Source organism: Dermochelys coriacea, chromosome 4 (assembly GCF_009764565.3).
Source record: "Dermochelys coriacea isolate rDerCor1 chromosome 4, rDerCor1.pri.v4, whole genome shotgun sequence".
In the NCBI taxonomy this organism is placed as follows: domain Eukaryota; kingdom Metazoa; phylum Chordata; order Testudines; family Dermochelyidae; genus Dermochelys; species Dermochelys coriacea.
Window position 1 is genome coordinate 2,425,284 of NC_050071.1, and position 13,219 is coordinate 2,438,502.

The 13,219-nt window shown below is 45.7% G+C and overlaps 1 protein-coding gene across 11 annotated transcripts in view; it reads right to left on the reverse strand.

The window, feature by feature from the left end:
* Nucleotides 1-13,219, reverse strand: part of MFHAS1 (multifunctional ROCO family signaling regulator 1) — a 133,412-nt gene that overhangs the window by 99,951 nt on the left and 20,242 nt on the right. The gene's annotated exons all lie outside the window — the stretch shown is intronic.

Below are 13,219 nucleotides of genomic sequence, written 5' to 3' on the forward strand. Positions count from 1 at the left end.
GACCCAAGTACAACTCAATAGTCTGTTACAGTGCAGCCAGACCTTTTACAGATTATGTCTGTACTACAAACAAATCGTTGCACTGAGTCTCAGAGCGTGGGTCAACTGACTCGGGCTTACGCTACAGGCGTAGAAGTTTGGCTCGGGGTGGAGCCTGGGCTCTGAAACCCAGAGAAGAGGAAGTGTCTCAGAGCCCAGGCTCCAGCCTGAGCCAGAACTTCTACACTGCTGTTTTTAGCCCCATACCTTGAGATCTGTGAGCCCAAGTCAGTTGACCCAGGCTCTGAGACTCACTGCCGCAGGTGGTTTGGGGTTTTTTTGCTGGGTAAACATACCCTTAGATGGAGTCTGGATTCCTCCTCTTTTTTAAGAGTCTAAAGACTGTAGTGAAGAATGAGAGCTGGGTGCCACATTGGAGCAGTGGGTGGTACAGCATACTGGTAATGGATTACAGAGCCCATCATCTCCGGTAGGCCAGTGTAGTTACCCAAGTTAGTAATGACCTCGCTGCCACCATCCAGCTGCTGACTGATAGCCAATGTGAAATGAGTTCATGATCTCAACAAGCTTCCAAAACCCATCACCAACACCCAACAGTCTCAACAGGACAGGGTTAGGCCAATGGGACTGCGGAGCCGGTGCTCAGGGTGGGGGCAGCGCCTGGAGCCCCGTGCCCCACCCCCCATCCTAGGAGCCGGCCGGCTTTTAACAGCCCACTCAGCGGTGCTGACCAGAGATGCCATAACCCCATGCCTTACATTCCCACGGTTTGAAACCACTGCTCTAGACTGTAAACTCTCAGGCAAAGGATCATGTGTGTAGAGGGCCTGACACAATAGGACCACAAACCTGGTGGAGACCACTCTAGTTCAGCACAAAGTTATTGGGCTGGGTGCAGGAATCCCTGGCCAGGATTCTCTGGCCTGTGCTATGCAGGCTAGATGACAATCACAATGGTCCCTTCTGATCTGAACATCTATGAAGCTTTGGCACTAATGTAAAGCATGTAATAACAGGCTCTAGAGGGAGTTCTTCCACATCAGAAGTAAGGCACCTTGGCGCAGCAGGAAGGGAACGCTTGCAGTACTGCTGCTGCCAGAGCAGCATGTAGGCTAGGGAGAGAGGCCTGACATTCCCAGTGTTGTCAGCCTAGTATCCATCGTCTGGAGTGAGAGCGTGGGTATTTTAAAGTGAGAGAAATTGTAATGTACAGACAACTCCACTTCACTTTTACCACAGTATGAAAAGAGACGACTATGGGGGGATATGATAGAGGTCTATAAAATCATGAGTGGTACAGAGTAAGTAAATAAGGAAGTGTTATTTACTCCTTCTCATAATACAACAACAAGGGTCCACCAAATGAAATAAATAGGTAGCAGGTTTAAAACAAACACAAGAAAGTATTTTTTCACTCAATGCACTGTCAACCTCTGGAACTCCTTGCCAGAGGGTGTTGTGAAGGCCAAAACTGTAACGGAGTTCAAAAGGGAGCTAGGTAGATTCATGGAAGATAGCCATTGATGGACCTAATAGCCAGGATGGACAGGAATGGCGTCCCTAGCCTCGGTTTGCCAGAAGCTGGGACTGGGTGACAGGGCATGGATCACTTGATGATAACCTTTGGGGAACCTGCCATTGACCACTGTCAGAGGACAGGATACTGGGCTTGATGGACCTTTGGTCTGACCCAGTATGGCCATTCTTATGTTCTTTTTGAAGCTAATGCTCCAGTCCTCAACAGTGCTATGCTGAACACTTGAATTATGCAAAGAGATAACATTCTGTCACTACACTGATTTATTCCATTAAAAGGACAGGTAAACAACACTAAATCAAGAAATCACAGGAACAAAGAAAGCAGCAAATGTCTGCTCTGACCAAAGACTGTTTAGTCAACATTACTTCTTCAGCCTAAAGAACTTTATAACAGTGCTGTGTTGCAATTTCTAACACTTGCATGATCTTGCCTTGTTTGGCAAAATGTTCTTAATGCTATATATATTCAGAGTGTCTAGAGAGAAACTAAATATAATGCATTAGGCTCTCCAGAAAGCAGCCTTCTGCTGGGGGAGGAACGAGTAGTTTACTTCATAAAGGCCAGGGAAAAAGTTAAGAATAACAGGCACCTTCAAAAGAAGAAAGGGCTCTAGGTAGATTTCTGGAAGAGAAAGAACAAAAATTACTTTTTATTCTCCCATAGGAAGACTTCAAATTTTAGTCAATCAAATATACAAAATAATTCAGGGCCAAATCCTTCAGTGTGTATATGGGCACAGCACCCTTTGAAGTCCATACCCAGCAGCAATGGACTACGTAGGCAATGAATGTTTTGCCCACACAAGCACAGCATCCTTGACACAGTTAGTTAAGAGAACAAATACAAATAAGGATAGTGTTTGCAAAACATCAGTTTTTATAAAGATATGAGAGCCAATTTCAGCCCTTCAGCAGATTTAAGCCAGAAATAAACTTGGCCCAATAGGCTTTAGAATTGGCACGTCTTGCATTACTATTTTCCCTTTTTATATGGTGGTTATGAAAAAGCTGAAGTAACTGCTAGAACAGAAGCAGCATGAGAGAGAGGAGACAGTTCTTTATTGCAAATGACTGTTTCTGTATCTACCTGTGTTTTCTGTAACAATTACTGATCTAAAGAAATCGTTCTCTCACTCCTGAGTTTCCTCCTTTTCTTTCGTCTTTTCATCAGAGATTGCTTGGCACCCTAGCAACTGCTCTACATCCTGCACTGCAAGGCAGTATCGAGGGCACAGCCTGCAGTATTGAGCTGCTCTACAAAGATACTCATCAAGAATCTCCCTTTTCTGGCACACTAAGGCTCAGAATCTCCCTCCAGTCACACCTATACTGATTTTCTAAACAGTCTTAGCACTTAGGAAACACACAGTTCTTGCCACTAAGTTTAACACAGTCCAAATATGCTAAGTCAATGAGGCGATTCAAAAGCTTGCAAATTCTTGATCTAGGACTTGAGTGAAATTCTCTGGTGAGAATGTCTGCAGCATCTAACATAGTCATGTCACCAGGCACACTGCAGTTTACACACACATTACCTATCCGCAAGGATATAGTAGTGATGAACCATCATTACAACGCAAATGCAGGTTTCAGAGTAGCAGCCGTGTTAGTCTGTATCTGCCAAAAAAAAAAAAAAAAAAAAAAAAAGGAGTACTTGTGGCACCTTAGAGACTAACAAATTTATTTGAGCATAAGCTTTCGTGAGCTACATCTCTCCACTGTATTTTCCACTGAATGCATTCGATGAAGTGAGCTGTAGCTCACGAAAGCTTATGCTCAAATAAATCTGTTAGTCTCTAAGGTGCCATAAAGGTAGATCGTGCCAAACCAACCTAATCTCCTTTTTTGAATAAGTAACAGATTTTTTAGATAAAGGAAATGCAGTGGATCTAATTTACCTAGATTTCAGTAAGGCATTTGATACCGTGCCACATGGGGAATTAGTTAAATTGGAGAAGATGGGGATCAATATGAACATCAAAAGGTGGATAAGGAATTGGTTAAAGGGGAGACTGCAACGGGTCCTACTGAAAGGCGAACTGTCAGGCTGGAGGGAGGTTACCAGTGGAGTTCCTCAGGGATCGGTTTTGGGACCAATCTTATTTAATCTTTTTATTACTGACCTTGGCACAAAAAGTGGGAGTGTGCTAATAAAGTTTGCAGATGATACAAAGCTGGGAGGTATTGCCAATTCGGAGAAGGATCGGGATATTATACAGGAGGATCTGGATTACCTTGTAAACTGGAGTAATAGTAATAGGATGAAATTTAATAGCGAGAAGGGAAAGGTTATGCATTTAGGGATTAATAACAAGAATTTTAGCTATAAGTTGGGGACGCATCAATTAGAAGTAACGGAAGAGGAGAAGGACCTTGGAGTATTGGTTGATCATAGGATGACTATGAGCTGCCAATGTGATATGGCTGTGAAAAAAGCTAATGCGGTTTTGGGATGCATCAGGAGAGGCATTTCCAGTAGGGATAAGGAGGTTTTAGTACCGTTATACAAGGCACTGGTGAGACCTCACCTAGAATACTGTGTGCAGTTCTGATCTCCCATGTTTAAAAAGGATGAATTCAAACTGGAGCAGGTACTACTGGTGAAGGGCTGGTGAAGGGCTACTAGGATGATCCGAGGAATGGAAAACTTGTCTTATGAAAGGAGACTTAAGGAGCTTGGCTTGTTTAGCCTAACTAAAAGAAGGTTGAGGGGAGATATGATTGCTCTCCATAAATATATCAGAGGGATAAATACAGGAGAGGGAGAGGAATTATTTAACCTCAGCACCAATGTGGACACAAGAACAAATGGGTATAAACTGGCCACCAGGAAGTTTAGACTTGAAATCAGACGAAGGTTTTTAACCATCAGAGGAGTGAAGTTTTGGAATAGCCTTCCAAGGGAAGCAGTAGGGGCAAAAGATCTATCTGGCTTTAAGATTCTACTTGATAAGTTTATGGAGGAGATGGTATGATGGGATAATGGGATTTTGGTAAGTAATTGATCTTTAAATATTCAGGGTAAATAGGCCAAATCCCCTGAGATGGGATATTAGATGGATGGGATCTGAGTTACTATAGAAAATTCTTTCCTGGGTATCTGGCTGGTGAATCTTGCCCATATGCTCAGGGTTTAGCTGATTGCCATATTTGGGGTCGGGAAGGAATTTTCCTCCAGGGCAGATTGGAGAGGCCCTGGAGGTTTTTCGCCTTCCTCTGTAGCATGGGGCATGGTTGACTTGAGGGAGGCTTCTCTGCTCCTTTAAGTCTTTGAACCATGATTTAAGGACTTCAATAGCTCAGACATAGGTGAGGTTTTTCATAGGAGTGGGTGGGTGAGATTCTGTGGCCTGCGCTGTGCAGGAGGTCGGACTAGATGATCAGAATGGTCCCTTCTGACCTTAGTAGCTATGAATCTATAAGTACTCCTTTTCTTAAAGCAAATGCAGTGCTCCTAATGGAAAATAGGCTAAAAAACTAAATCACAAGGCTGAAAAGTCCTATGACAATTACCTGGAGCTCAATATACAGTCCTATTTCAGAACTGGAAATCAAGGCCCTCTGAACTATATTTTTATCACATACTGATTATTTCTGCATGCTGTTCCAAGGTTTGACCATCAAAGTAAGATCAACTGTTAGCCTAGAATTGGTTCAGATTGGCATACTGGATCAGAATTCCAAGTGCTGACCTTCCGTGCAAGGCAGGGAAGATGATGAGTTTGGGAAAAGTGTGAGGTTGCTATTTGTACATAGGGAGAGACAGATCAGAACTGAACTGGTCTGAAAGAGGTTTGTATTTGCCACACTAACAAGATTCTTAGAATATCAGGGTTGGAAGATACCTCAGGAGATCATCTACTCCAACCCCCTGCTCAAAGCAGGACCAATCCCCAATTTTTGCCCCAGATCCCTAAATGGCTCCCTCAAGGACTGAACTCACAACCCTGGGTTTAACAGGCCAATGCTCAAACCACTGAGCTATCCCTCCCCCCCCCAATGATCCCTCCTCACCCATCTAGAAAATAACCCCACAAATCATTCCCTCTAAACTCTGCTACCACCGCAGACTGCAGCTCAGAGGTTGGCAGCACACTGTGTCCTCTAAAAGCCAAAACAGCCACCCAGGAGTTCAGGGGCAGGAGGAGAGATTCCTGGCTATTCTAGTCCCTACTTCTGCCCTTCATACCTCCCTGTCTTTCTCCCTTTGCAACTTTATCTATTTCCTTCCCTCTTCAGCTCTGTCTCACTCAATCGCTTTGCCTGCTCCCCACAAGTGCAAAGGAACCCAAAATATATAGTGAGGCATACCCTGAGCCATTAGTGACCTCTCCCCCACTCCTTCCAGCAATTGCTGCTGTGAGCAAGAACACTTAAATCTACTCCAGCTCTGGAAATGTTTGCTTTATTCTCATCAGCACCCTAATGACCAAAGCACCAATCTGAACAAGTTCTTCCGACACAGACCCAGCACAGGAGTAGATGGGGAACTCCCAACACTCAGGAACCCATAATGTAACTAAGCTACGAGAGTCAAGAAGCCTGTATTCAGAAGTGCTTCCATTAATCATAAGCATTAAAACACTGAGAATCCAAGTCACTCCCAGATGAACACTATGTCTGGGCCAAGTGCTTTCCCAACTCTCAGATGGTTCATAGCCAATTTTGAATATTAGAATAATTCACATAATGTTCATACGTTAAATGAAGTAATTAGTGGATGAAAGACACAAACTGAATTGGAGCCTTGACTGGTCCTTGAGTGTTCCTATTTTATACAGTATTTTACTATTCCTATGTATCGCCTCAGGTTTCCCAGGAGTTTGAGTCTGGCAGCGAGAGATAATGTGAAGGCAAATAGTTGCTATTCTGCATTCACTCGGTACGAACATTCCCAGAACCTTAGACCTGAGAACCTGTGATACTGGAAGATGAATTGTTGGCAAAGGCACCAGGGTATTTTTTTTTAAAGTATGCTCTTTAAAGATCCTTAAATTCCCCTGGTGGGAGGCAGAATAGACTCTAGTTTAATGATTCTTTGAAGGCCAGCACTTCTAAAAGTAGAGCAGCACTGCCACACAACTCGGTACCATGCTAACACAAGCGCTGGTATTAGCTGAAGACATCGTACCCCTCTTCCCCCCCCATACACACTGACAAATTATTTATTGCTTTCTACTAGAGGATGTTGCTATCTTTTAGTGCTTTCTCAAACTACATTCAGCTGCTAAGTGTCAAAATACTACACCCATCAGAATACACAATCTCAGAAGCAGCAATGTGGTTGTGCTCTGTTAGATCATTTCCCTACTGTAGCCACCTGTATCCCAATGGACTGGGTTTATCTAGGTGTTTTCTGTGGCTAGAATATATGCTGCTCCTGAAATGAGTCTCAAATCTCTCTCAACTGGACTTCAGCTTGTGCTAAAGGAAAACACAGATTTGCAATTAAAAAAAAAAAAAAAAAAAAAAAAGACATGAAAACCTGTCCACTTGTACAACATTTTTTAATTAGTCCTGGTGCTTTCTGCAGCCTCTTGTCTTTGGATATTTGCCACCAAATGCCATGGTTCAGTACTTCAGCTTTGACTGCTGCTCTGCTTTAAAAATCCATCACTGTAAGATTGAGAAAACAACAATGCAGCTTGGAGAGGAAATCCAAATGGAACATTACACTCTTTTGCTTCCTGCTGTAACATGCAAACTTTTCCAGACAACTATTTCATCCTGCAAGCTAGTTCAGGTTGGACCAGTTGTCTTTCACACTCAATTAGAAGCTTTCCTGGAGCAGTATATTTAATCTAAAGGCAATATAAAGCTCACCAAGGTATGCAAGTAAAATCCCACTTCAGATGAAGTCACTGAAATTTCCCACACATCATCCTGTACTTCCTATAAAAATCTGCGTTCTCCAGACCGTGACCTCTTTGTGCAGTAATGATCATCTGACTCCTATCTTTGACTGATCACTTGATATATTAATGAATAACCTAGAGCAACACCAACATGGGATCATTCACAAGAGACAATGGCACTCTCATGGGGTTTACTACTCGCCCCTGGGGCACCCTCAAGTGGCTCATCCGGGGATTAGCTCTCTCCAGATTAAGGGGATTATGCCCCCTCCTTCAGTTGCTCGCCTTGTGGTCGGTCTCTCTCTATGCACTCAGGTTACTCTCTCTTTGTGACACAGCCTTCTAGCCAGGCACTACAGCCCCCCCCCCTTCCAGTATAACAAAGGCCTACCAGCCAAGCACTATCTGCAGACTCAGTCTTCCAACCCACTGGCCAGTCTGTGCCACTTTCCCAGTGGCGGGCAGGGGAACCCAGGCCCACCCATTTCTCCAGAGTCCAGCCCAGGAACCCTAAACCCAGAAACCACAGTCTGCTCAAGCTCTAACCTTGTTGCTTTTCCCTGGACGCTTTCCTATCTTTCTTCCCTATCTTCTGGGCCTCCCCCCAGTTTACCACTGGAGCTTCCTCTACTCCCTGCGGCTACTTCATCCCACTCAGGTTCTTGCCAGAGTCTATAGTACAAGGTAGGACCCCGGGGTTACTCTCCCCTAGACCGCCTTGTATCTAGCCAACTCCCTGCTCTCTATGAAACGACTGCAGATCTCCTCCTTGAAGCCCCTGCTTGCTCTACACTTCTGGGGTTTATATTTGCTCCGCCTGCCCCTGCAGGGTGAGCTGTAGCTCACGAAAGCTTATGCTCAAATAAATTTGTTAGTCTCTAAGGTGCCACAAGTCCTCCTTTTTTTTTTTTTTTTAATCATCCACTAGGTCTTCTCAGCCCTGACTCTCCTCCTGGGGCAGCCCGTCACAGGTTAATTGGCCCTTTTTCCACTCAGACCTTGTGTGGGGTAGACACCAGATGTCAGGCACACGATGAGGAGGGAGAACGAGAGGAGGACTCTGTCACAGAGGCAACTGCCCTGTATACCCACTCCACGGTCCACCACAGGCATCCACTCTAGGCTCCCAGTTCCCAGCCATCACCTCCGCCGTACGGAGATCTGCATCTCTCCTCCTCCCCACTGGGGGTTTTAAGGATGCACAGCTCCCTGATCTACACTGATAGCCCCTAAACAGACTGGCTTTCTCTGAGGACATGAAACAGTGTATTGCCTGCAGTTAAAAGTTACTGCACAGCTCCTTCTGAGCAAGCACACATTCTTAAGGTGAAAACATTACATAGAAAACACATTTTAATTACAAAAGAACCAACATGCATGCTAAAAAGCTTACCAGAGGTCACCCTAAACTGAAACCTACCAGTGCCCTACGCTGTAGTCTTTCACAATCAGAAGTGGGTTTTCCCTGTGGTTACAAAGTGCACATCCATCTGCAATCCAGAACCAGAACCAAGGCTGAGCAGAATAGCTATTTCTTTATGCTCCTCAGGCAATTTGATCTTGGCATTGTGTAACAAGTGATCAGCAGATAATGGCTCTCTCCTCAGAGCAGAGCTTCAAAAGGCTTGGTTTTTACATCACCAGAGTGGGGGAATTTGCATTAACTTTCCTGGGGAATCCCTATGGAGAATCCTCTTAATGCTTATTGTCCCAAAGTCCATACTCATCTGGCACATTTTCAATATGGTCATTTGTCACATCTCCCCCTTAGAGAAGTTACATACAATCCGGGCCCACAATAATACATAAACTTAACACAACAGGGTCTTTCAAGAACACAGAAGGAAGCTGTCATATCTGTCAGACTCCTCTCATATTTTAACAGCTTAAGGCTCTCCACAGTTTGACACCAATTAACCACCATGCAATCTGTCAATGGTTTGTAAACATGTACAACAATCACTCTGAATTACCAGGGTCTGGGTTGGTGGTAGGCGTCTCTGGGTGCAGAATCTATCTGCCGCACTCAGCTCCAAAAGGCTGTGCCATGGACACACCAGGATAGAAGATTTGGTTCTCATATGGCGAATTGCCTCCCTCATTGCCATTCACCTAAGCCCAGTTACATTCTCCTAGTGTGCTCACTCAGCTAAGTTGTGACAGGGGAAAGCAGGAAGATTTCCCCACTTATTATCTGCATCTCCGGGCCACCTCGCCCTGGGCAGTGTTAGTATATAGGCTTGTTTGTCAGCCTGAGATAGAATTTTGGGTTTGACTTTTTGATACTCTTATATCTTATACTAATATGTGTAAACAAAAGGACAAAGACACTGCGTGTTACATCTGCCCACAAACAGATGGGAGTGAAGAGAGATACGAGATGGAACTGAAGTGTTACAGGCTATGGTAGGAGTTTAATATTTGGGAATACACTGGAAGGCTGCCTGGCTCTTCTCTCAAGGCAAGGTCAAGCAAACAGTCGGGAGGGACAATGGTGGATTGGGGCGGAAGGTATAAAACACTAAAACGCCAAAGAAATGCCTGTCCCTGACCGTAGCACCACCTCACTCCTCACCCATCCCATAGGATACAAAAGAGGTGGAACGAAGACCCTAGAATCACAACCCTCCAAAATGGAACATGACCATAAGTTGTGTGGGGTGGGACTGAGGGCATGCGTTGCAGATACATTTGGGCCTGCTAAGGGGGAGGAAATGAGAAATGGGAATGGGGGAAACGGGGACACAGGGCAAGACTCTGCGGCCTCAGAGCTGGGAAGGGGGGGGACACAGGATAAACGCTCTGTGGCGTCAGAGCTGGGAAAGGGATACTGGGAAACAAGGCTCTGTGACATCAGAGTTATGGGACACATGCTTGCTGGAAAGTAATGCCAATAAACATCACATTGCCTGCACTTCACACTTCTGGTCTTCTGTTTTCTGTCTCCATGACATGAACCAGGGGAGGGGGTGAAGGAAAAGTCCTCTAACACGAGGAGCACAACACAACAGACGGGAGCACAGGGTAAATATGAGATGATTGCTGCCTACAGCAGCCATTCCAACGCCCCTTTACTCGTAAGTTGCTGTCTTCCTTGCTATTCAGACCTTCATTTACAAAGAATCTATTACATTAGGGCTCTAAACATTTTCTGATTTGAACGGTAATAACCCCATTTAGCACACAGCATCTGTGCTACTGTACACTTCTCTCTAGTGGTAATGCACAAAAGGAGGTGGGTGCCTAAACCCCAGTCTAGGGACCATTGTGATGCATACAACTCTTGCTGAATCCTGTAGGCACTAAACTTATTTGGCATCTAAGTTTGTGCAGTAAAAGTCTCCTCGGCACCCTCGTTTCTGCCTCCAGGCATGCACACTGCTGTCTCCCTCTAGGCACTTGGGTAGCTATTTCCCACCTAAGCCCCAAAGCAATTCACAAATTCTCTGAGCTCACAGCTATAGAATGACTCTGCAGCACTCACCTGGCAAGTGGGAGCCCCAGGATCCAGTGCCCCTGCTCCAATCACTCTGATTATTTATTCACAGTGCAACAGCTTCAATAGGAGAGACCAAGGGAGCCCCACATCAGTCTATCCCATAGCCCCATGGGTCGAGCCCGCCCCCAAGAGGAGACAGAGCCCTGTTTCAGCAGTGGAGGACTAGAAATGGGGCTCTTTCACATTCTAGGTGAGTGCCCTACGCCAGAAGTTCTGCAGGAGCTCTTCCTCCTCCCAGCTTCTTGCCAACAGGGTAGGCGCCTACCGCCAAGGGAGAGTTTGCAGCTGAGAATCCCAAGCAGAAGGATGTGCCTAAGGAACCTAACACCAACAGAGGTGCAGGGCTTAGCACCCACCCCCTCGTTGCCATCTCTCATTGGCTACCTTAAGCAGCTCCCCACCTAGATGCTGGCTTTTGTCACTCTCAATCTAAGACACCTCTTTCCCCATTCATTGTATAGGAGCTTAGGCACCTAATTCATCCTTTGTGAATTGCAGTGATTTTCTAGGCACTATGACACTGCCAATCACGATGCCTAACTCCTTTTGTTTGCAGTGGTGTTGTAGCCATGTAGGTCCCAGGCTATTAGAGAGACAAGGCGGTGGAGGCCACAGCTTTCACTGAACCATCTTGTCTCTCTAACAGAAGTTGGTCCAATAAAAGATACTACCTCACCCATCTTGTCTCTCTAACTCCTTTCGTGCATTCAAGCTACAGAGACTATTCAGTATTTCTGCTCTGCAATCAATATGCACTAACCATTGTGCTTATTTGGAGTGTAAATGCAAGAGTGATTATCCCTGTACATGATATGACATCTTAGCTGCCCTAACTGCACTTCAAGTCCCCATCTCCCACCAGGCTACTCCTGGAGCACTGCAACAACCAAGCACTTCAGTAGATGCTCACTGCACCGCCATGCACACACCCTACACCATGAGGCATTTCAAAGCTTGTGTGTGTGTGTGTGTGTGTGTTTGCGCGCGCACGCGCGCGCAGGGGAAGCAGAGGAAACCTGGCCGGAACACACATCCGATAGGCTGTGACTGAGCTGCGTGCTGGTTATACAACTCTGAAAACCTACACTAAAGGCAAATTCCAGAAACATCCATCCCGGGGGCTTCTTTCCCCTATAGCCCAGAACTGCCAGTGCAGAGGCAGAGTACAATACTGAAATTCAAAAGGAAAACGTGCCCCTCTGCTCTGCACAAGCAGAAACAAACATGCAGACAGCCCCAGGCCACCCACCAAAGCCCATCTTCCACCGCAACGCCAGTTGCAGGACTATTCTCCTTGCAGGAGACAGAGGTATTCCGCCCTTCCCCCGCTGCAGTTTTCTGGACCGCTGCTGGAACTGATTACACTGCCCTCAGCACTCAATGAATCCCGCTCATGAGAATGGTGTAGACCTTTCTGCCACCTTGGTCTTCTCCTGGCAGTTCTACATTTCAGGTCTGCAGCTCTCATGGCAATGTTTGTTTGGAACTGACTGTCCCTGCAAACACCCAGGAGCCCAGGCTATGCATATAAAGTCTAAAACACTGGTTCAGGCCCATCCCTCCTCCATGGAGGACGACTGATCTGGAGTGGACACGGGAAAGGCATGAGTGCCAACTCCAGGACATGGCCCTCTCTTCTGCTATGAGCCATGCCATCAGAAAGTCATCAACAGGAGCTCCATGAAGTTCAGACTATACAGAGCAGGAGGGACTGGGCATTTTCTGCAGCGCTGCCCACCTCAACCATACAGAAAATTCATGAGTAAGTGAATGCTGATCCATCAAGAAACACCTTACTCCCTTTCCATGCTCTGAACCCCTTTCTCCCACCAAGAATCTCTCTGCTAAAAGCCCGGACCTTCAGCAGCTCTCCTGAGATCTACAGGTGAGGAGAGCTAAACCCCTTCCCTTCTACAGGGAAAACTCTTCACTCCCCCTCAATGCTCCCTTCTTAAAAGGGACAATCAGCTCCTTGAACTCCATACTCGGCATTTCCAGTACCCTATGAAGTAGAATGGTGCCCTTACTTCATTTGATTTATTCTTGCATTGGACTTCACAATCTTCTTTTGTGAAGCACGATGTGTGTTACATTGCAGGCTAATGCTCACGAAGCAGTGCTAGTAACCGACATCTGTGTCACCACAGCAGGGAGCACACCGAGCCACAGAATGCGCACCCGATGGAAAAACGTTTCCCTTAATAGTCAGCCAGTTACGCGGTGAAAGTCCTAAAGAGAAATTATAGAAGAATAATGCTCACATTAGGTGCCCCAATGTCCAGTTTGTGTTAGTTACATCTGGCGTGAATTTTATAATCAAAGCAAT